Raw genomic sequence first — 6,777 nt, forward strand, 5'->3', positions numbered from 1 at the left:
AACAAAGTTTGACAGTACAAAGTGTTAGCAGCAATGTAGAGTCTTGTATATTCTCAGACACATAGGGTACAGATATAAAGAGGTATAACTATTTTAGGGAGAAATTTGGCAAAATTTCAGAAAGTTGAATTTGATTATACCCACTGGGCCTCCTGTCAAATCCGTCTACACTTAACCTCCAGCAATATGTCAATTAAAGTTAAAGTGTTCTAACTAATACTAAATCCAATTGTGGGCTTCTGCTCCTAAACTTTTGTCCAGTAAGCTGTCTGTCTCTCCAGTGTTCAGGGCAGCAGTTTGTCCTATGACCTCTTTTCTCTGATAGAGCAAAAATTTGTTGATTTTGAATGGTTTTTTTTTTTTTTACTGTGAAGAAACTTATTACAGTATTTGTTCAATTCTTCCCTCACTTTCTTGGTGATATTTTTGTAATATATTTTAGTTTTGTATATGCTAATAACACAAAAATACTTCTATTTTTGTGTTAGTTATCTTTTAGAGCAATTAAAATTAAAATAACCCATTTAATTTTACTTTTATTTAATCCATTTACTGTGTTCTTCATTAATTTTTATAGAATCAAGTCTCTGACCTTTATCATATCTGTTCTTCCTGATTTTTTACCATTTCTAGTAGGCTAGAACTGGTAGTGTAACTGGAAAGGGGTCCCAATCCAGACCTCAAGAGAGGTCTCTTGGATTTCACAGAAGAAAGAATTTGAGGCAAGTCCATAAAGCAAAGTGAAAACAAGTTTATTAAGAAAGTAAAGGAATAAAAGAATGGCTAATCAAGAAATAACCATAAAAATGGTTGCCCATTTTTATTATTCATTAGTTTTCCAGGAAAGCGGTGGGCAATTCCCAGAGCTGAGGTTCCTCCCCTTTTTAGACCATACAGGGTAACTTCCTGACATTGCCATGGCATTTATAAATTGTTATGGCACTGATGAGAGTGCAGCAGTGAGGACAACCAGAGGTCATCCCCATCGCCATCTTGGTTTTGCTGGGTTTTAGCCAGCTTGTTTACTGCAACCAGTTTTATCAGCAAGGTTTTTATGACCTGTGTCTTGTGCCAACCTCCTATCTCATTCTGTTACTTAGAAGGCCTAACCATCTGGGAATACAGCCCAGTATGCCTCAGCCTTATTTTACCCAGCCCCTATTTAAGATGGAGTTGCTCTGGTTCAAACACCTCTGACATTTTCCCCATCTCTTTTATAAGAGATCCCTTAATCCTAAGAGTTTCAGAGGAGCAAAGATCCATCTTCTGTAACTTCTTCAGGCTGAATGGGGGTGATGTTATTCCTGCCTAGCTATTAGGGTCTCTTGTATTACAGGTAGAGAAGAGCCCAGTCATAAAGTGTCAGTATGGTGAAGGCCATTCATACCTCTGAGTTCCTAAAAAAGCTTATAATTTATTAAGTATTCAATTTAAGAAAATATTGAGTAAGCTTATCCTTCATTCCTACACAAAGAGTACAATAGCAAATATATTCCACATCTGATGAGACTAGAATCTAATAATGAGTGTACCATAGTTCTTGAAATATAGTTTATTTCTCCAGTCTCCCATTTTCACTAAAAATAAATCATAGTAAGACTGGCTTGCTTCATTATACTTGGCCTGATTATTTGAATAAAGTGGTGCAAGAATAACTATTTTTCACATAGGCTTTTACAATTGACTTTGATTGAACTCTGTTCCATAAGAAATCTCATATAAGATGTTTTTCTTTTAAAACTGAGCCCAATGATGGGGCTGTACTGTCAAATACCTATGAGTTGGGTAAATTCCTCTCCTCTTGAGGTCCCAAGATAACTTGGGGCTCCTGGGCCTATCAGAAAGTAATATTCTTTACTTATCCCAGGTCAGGAACCCCATATAGGAACTCTATAGACAAGGTATGAGGCCAGTTTTCCCAAGGGGTTTCTATTGGCTCTACATGTCAAATTTGATTCCTTAAAATAAAGCATGCCATTCTAGTCAAAGCCTTGTAAAATGAACAATTTTTCCACTTGTGTCCTGTTTCAAAATAAAACATTCTTATGGAACTTATGCAAACAAATATATTGCCACAATTTAAGATACAAATAGTTTCCAAATTTTGGAGAAATCAGGTAGAGAGAAACAAATATGCTCTAAATGTTGCTCACAGGAGTACACTTTACACAATTGTTAAAATCTCTAAACAACTCAAATGAAAAGTTCCCTTGACTCTGAAAACAAAACAAAGGATAGGCAACGTTTTTAAGCAAAGTCAAAAAATAATTACTTCCATCTTTTATTAGTCCAGTTCATGCAGTTAACTCCTGTTCTTCTTGATATTCATGAATGTTTCAGCTCTCCATGAGAGTCCTGGAAGTTTTTCCTCTATTCTGATGTTACAATCTCCAAAGCAATCAGAAACCTGCATTCAAGAGTACCTGTTAAAGTCCTATAGTTGATTATAAAAACCACCTTCTAAAGAGGACTAATACAAGACAACAATTGTCTGTGGATGATAAATGCCTTAGGGCAGCCTCTATTAAAACCACAATTGACTAGGAATTTTGGTTACTTCTGTGGCATACAACAATTTCACATAACAATTATAATTATTAATAACACACTAAGCCATAACAGAATCATGGGAGTTTCTCATAATTTTGGAACACATACCAATGGCACATTTATGCAAATACAGTCCAAAGAAAGCCAAACACCATTTCATATTTGACAATGCTTTCTGTATGATTTTTATACCAAATAAGTCAAATGTCATTTTTACATTAATGTACTATTAATGTTAAACCCTATCCTTAATAAAACCTTATAGACATTTCTAACCAATTTTAATGTTTGACCATAAGGTAAGATTCTCATAAGCCTTTTGTAACACTTTACAAGTTTTTATTAAAAAGCAGATCAGTGGTAAGAAAAACCTGTTGTGCTTTTATTTTCATTCAATTGTTCAATAAATGTTCAATTTACAGGAAAACTGTATACCCCTTTAAATTTAGCCAATATGTTCAGACATGGAGTTTATTTTACAAAATTTTAACTTGAAACAATAATTTAACCCTCTGAACTTAAGCAAGAAATCCACACTCCCATGCCTTCTTATAATCTTTTACCAAACGTATATTCTACATTCCTTACATGCCTTGCATGTAGAACTGTTTCTTTAGTAGCCTCAAATACATGTTACACTGCTAACTCTTAGGAACTTTTGCTTTTGGTGAGAAACCTGGTTAGTAGGCGATTGTAATTATGTATCAAGTGTGGAGCTTAAGACATCAGACAGAAGTGCAGATAAGGGCTTAATCTTTCCAGCACAGCTAGGGTGCATGGCTCTCCACATGTCTCCATGTCTTATCAAGAATCTAATGCTTCAAAGTAGGTGAAGTGAACAATTTTCAAAAGTCAAAGAAGCAGTTTATGACCTTAAAGCATTTAGTAAACTTAATATCTGGCCTACCTGATTTAGACCAAATATCTTTATTTTACCAACAATCTTTAAAGCTGTTTTTATTTCTCAAAGATTATTTAAGTCCCACGAACAAGCATTGCACTTTTTAATTTTCTGATAAAATATGTGACTTAAACACTATTTTTAAATGAATTAAAGTTTTTTTATGTCACACACACAACACATATAAATACAGATACAGAAGAAGATCCAGTACTTGTAAGAGTTTTCATTTACCAGCTTCCTAATTGGATTATTGGCTTCAGGGTAGAACCTTTGGGGGAACAGGGCCGGGAAAGCATGCAGTTTCTGCAGCCTAATAGGCAGGCACAACTGGAAGGCAAAACTGATCTCTAGAAATTAAGGGTCCTATAGTTATACCAGATTCCGGATCCCAAAAAGAGGGAATCAGACCATCTCCCATGAGAGTCTTATCTCTCATTGTGGGGTGGGGACATTTCCATACTTTTCTGGTAGTCAAGAGCCTGCTTCTCTGATGCAAATGTGCACAGAGCTGAGTATCACCCCATAACTGCCATTAGCAATCCCCAAAACTATATTTCCTACCTAGTTACTACACACCAAAGTTCTCTCATAATTTGAAGTAATTTCTGATACTCACAAAACTCAAAAAAGGTCAGAAAATGCAATGTAAAACAGAACAAAGCCTTAGATTTTGAAAGGAATCTATCCACTTCCAATTCCTGGGGTTTCATGAGGAAAACAGAGGTGCTGTTTTTTTCCCCCAAAACTGGGTCTGTGATGCCTCCTCTGTTTTTCCCAAGGAGTCCCAGTCTGTGAGAGCTTAAATATCTGGTTTTAATTAAACTGACCTTTAGCTATAGCACTCTTTATAAAAGTCCTTTTAAATTTCTTATTACCCTACTTTAGCCAGGCCAAATGGTATTTATTTCTATGCTCAGAGAAATAAAAGTTCAAGACAGATTGTCGAGGAGAAGAGAATCAACAAATGGTAAAGGTCACACGGGTATCAAACCAGAAAGGTCTCATTCCCTAAGACAAGAATTGAACCCTGAACTTGGGCCACCACTGTGGTGGTGGAGACCAAGAGAAAGTACTGCCACGTGGTTACAAGGTCAAGCTCCCAAGGACATGACTGACCAGTTTGCTGGGCCATCTTAATCAATAAGCTTACATGTGTCCTAGGCCCACATTCTATCCTAAGGTACCACTCTTTAGGACAGAACAATAAAGGAAGACATACAAAGCACACCAGATTCACTACAGCTTAAGACTAGCATCACAAATGCTTTTTCCCACTAATCAAAATTCTGCAGAGGAGAAAAACAGTGGTTTTTACCATTTATTTAACCAGTTTGCACAGAGAGAGAGAGGCCAGAAGTCTGACTGGCAAAAAATTCTTACCCTTTTGTAAGCATGCCAGGCTCTGGGTTCCCTTTCCCTTAGTGGGCCTAGTGACCTGACTTTTTGCACTGTAGCCTTGGGGGACAAGCTGCAACACAAAGGAAAATTATCTTTTTCCATTCTGGCCAGAGCAAAACACATGTGACCAAACATAGACATTAGCCGCTCTGCTTAGCACCCAATATCAAACTGGCAAGGCTCAAAGTTGCCCCAGGTTGGGCCTCATCACCGTTAATTCAACCTCTGACTGGGAATTTCAACATGGGGTCACTGGGAAAGAAGGTCGCCCTGAGTAATAGAAAAGATAATCAAGGGAAAGGAGGAAAAGAGAGAGACAAAAGCATTGTCTGTAGCAGGGTGGGGAAGGTGAGGCACTCAGAGAGGTCAGAGAAATACCCACCCATTGCAGTGATGCTGAATCAAAAGTTCAGGCAGCTGCTTGTGGGTCATGAAAGGATCTTTTCTTGCAGCCCCATCAGCTCTCAAGTGTCCTCTTTTGGGGAGAGAAAAAATCTCCCCATGTTCAGTGATCCTGTACATACCTAATCCTGTCACCCATAGCTGACAGCAGCGTGTAAGGCAGATTAATCCAAAGAGAAGAGCAGTTAGCATCTCATAGTGCCAAACCCATTCTTAACTGAGAGGAACTTTACTGAGAGGGACCTCCAAACCCCTAAATCTTAGGAAGGACTCTAACTTTGGGCCTTGAATCCACGTTTGGTCAAGCATCTTTGCCTTTCATTAAGAGAGGACTTTAACCCTCTCTGTCTTAGGAGAGACTCTAACTCCCCTAAGTTGGGCCTCTAACCCAATCCCATCCTCTACCTGGGCACCCCACCACTTCCTTAATGTTGGCCTTCAGTGCTGCAGTCTATTTCCTTTGGGTTGGGGTGGTCTCCTTACTATTGTCCCTTCAGTGTTCACCAGAAACTTGTTACACAAAAGGGGACCCAATCCAGACCCTAAGAGAGGGTTCTTGGATCTTGCACAAGAAAGAATTTGAGACCAGTCTATAGAGCAAAGTAAAAGCAAGTTTATTAAGAAAGTAAGGAAATAAAAGAATGGCTACTCCATAGGCAGAAAATCCCAAGGGCTACTGGTTGATCATTTTTATAGTTATTTCTTGATTTTGGAGTCTGTCATTAATTTGGGGGAAATCTTGGTTATTGTTACTGAGAGGTGAAGCCAGATGAGCTTCTGGGTTGGATGGGGACTTGGAGAACTTTTGTGTCTAGCTAAACTTTTGTGTCTAGCTAAAGGATTGTAAATGCACCAATCAGCACTCTGTAAAATGGGCCAATCAGCACTCTTTAAAACGGATCAATCAGTAGGGCATGGGCAGGGCCAAATAAGGGAATAAAAGCTGGCCTCCCAAGCCAGCAGTGGCAACCAGCTGGGTCCCTTTCCACACTGTGGAAGCTTTGTTCTTTTGCTTTTCACAATAAATCTTGCTGCTGCTCACTCTTTGGGTCCGCACTACCTTTAAGAGCTGTAACACTCACTGCAAAGGTCTGTGGCTTCAATCCTGAAGTCAGTGAGACACAGAACCCATCAAGAGGAAGAAACAACTCCAGATGCACCACCTTTAAGGGCCGTCACACTCACTGCGAAGGTCTGCGGCTTCACTCCTGAAGTCAAGCAAGACCATGAACCCACCGGAATGAAGAAACTATGGACACATCTGAACATCTGAAGGAACAAACTCTGGACACACCATCTTTAAAAACTGTAACACTCACCGCGAGGGTCCTTGGCTTCATTCTTGAAGTCAGCAAGACCAAGAACCCACCAGAAGGAACCAATTCTGGACACATTGCTTCAAATATATATATTTTTATTATCTGTTATCTCTTCTTTACATCTGGGTTTCTGTATGCTCTTGGCCAACAGACAAAATAGACTCCCCATGGCTAACTGAGATATTCAAAGTTAAAACAGAACCA

This window comes from Hylobates moloch, unplaced genomic scaffold, assembly GCF_009828535.3.
Source record: "Hylobates moloch isolate HMO894 unplaced genomic scaffold, HMol_V3 SCAFFOLD_7, whole genome shotgun sequence".
NCBI lineage: Eukaryota > Metazoa > Chordata > Mammalia > Primates > Hylobatidae > Hylobates > Hylobates moloch.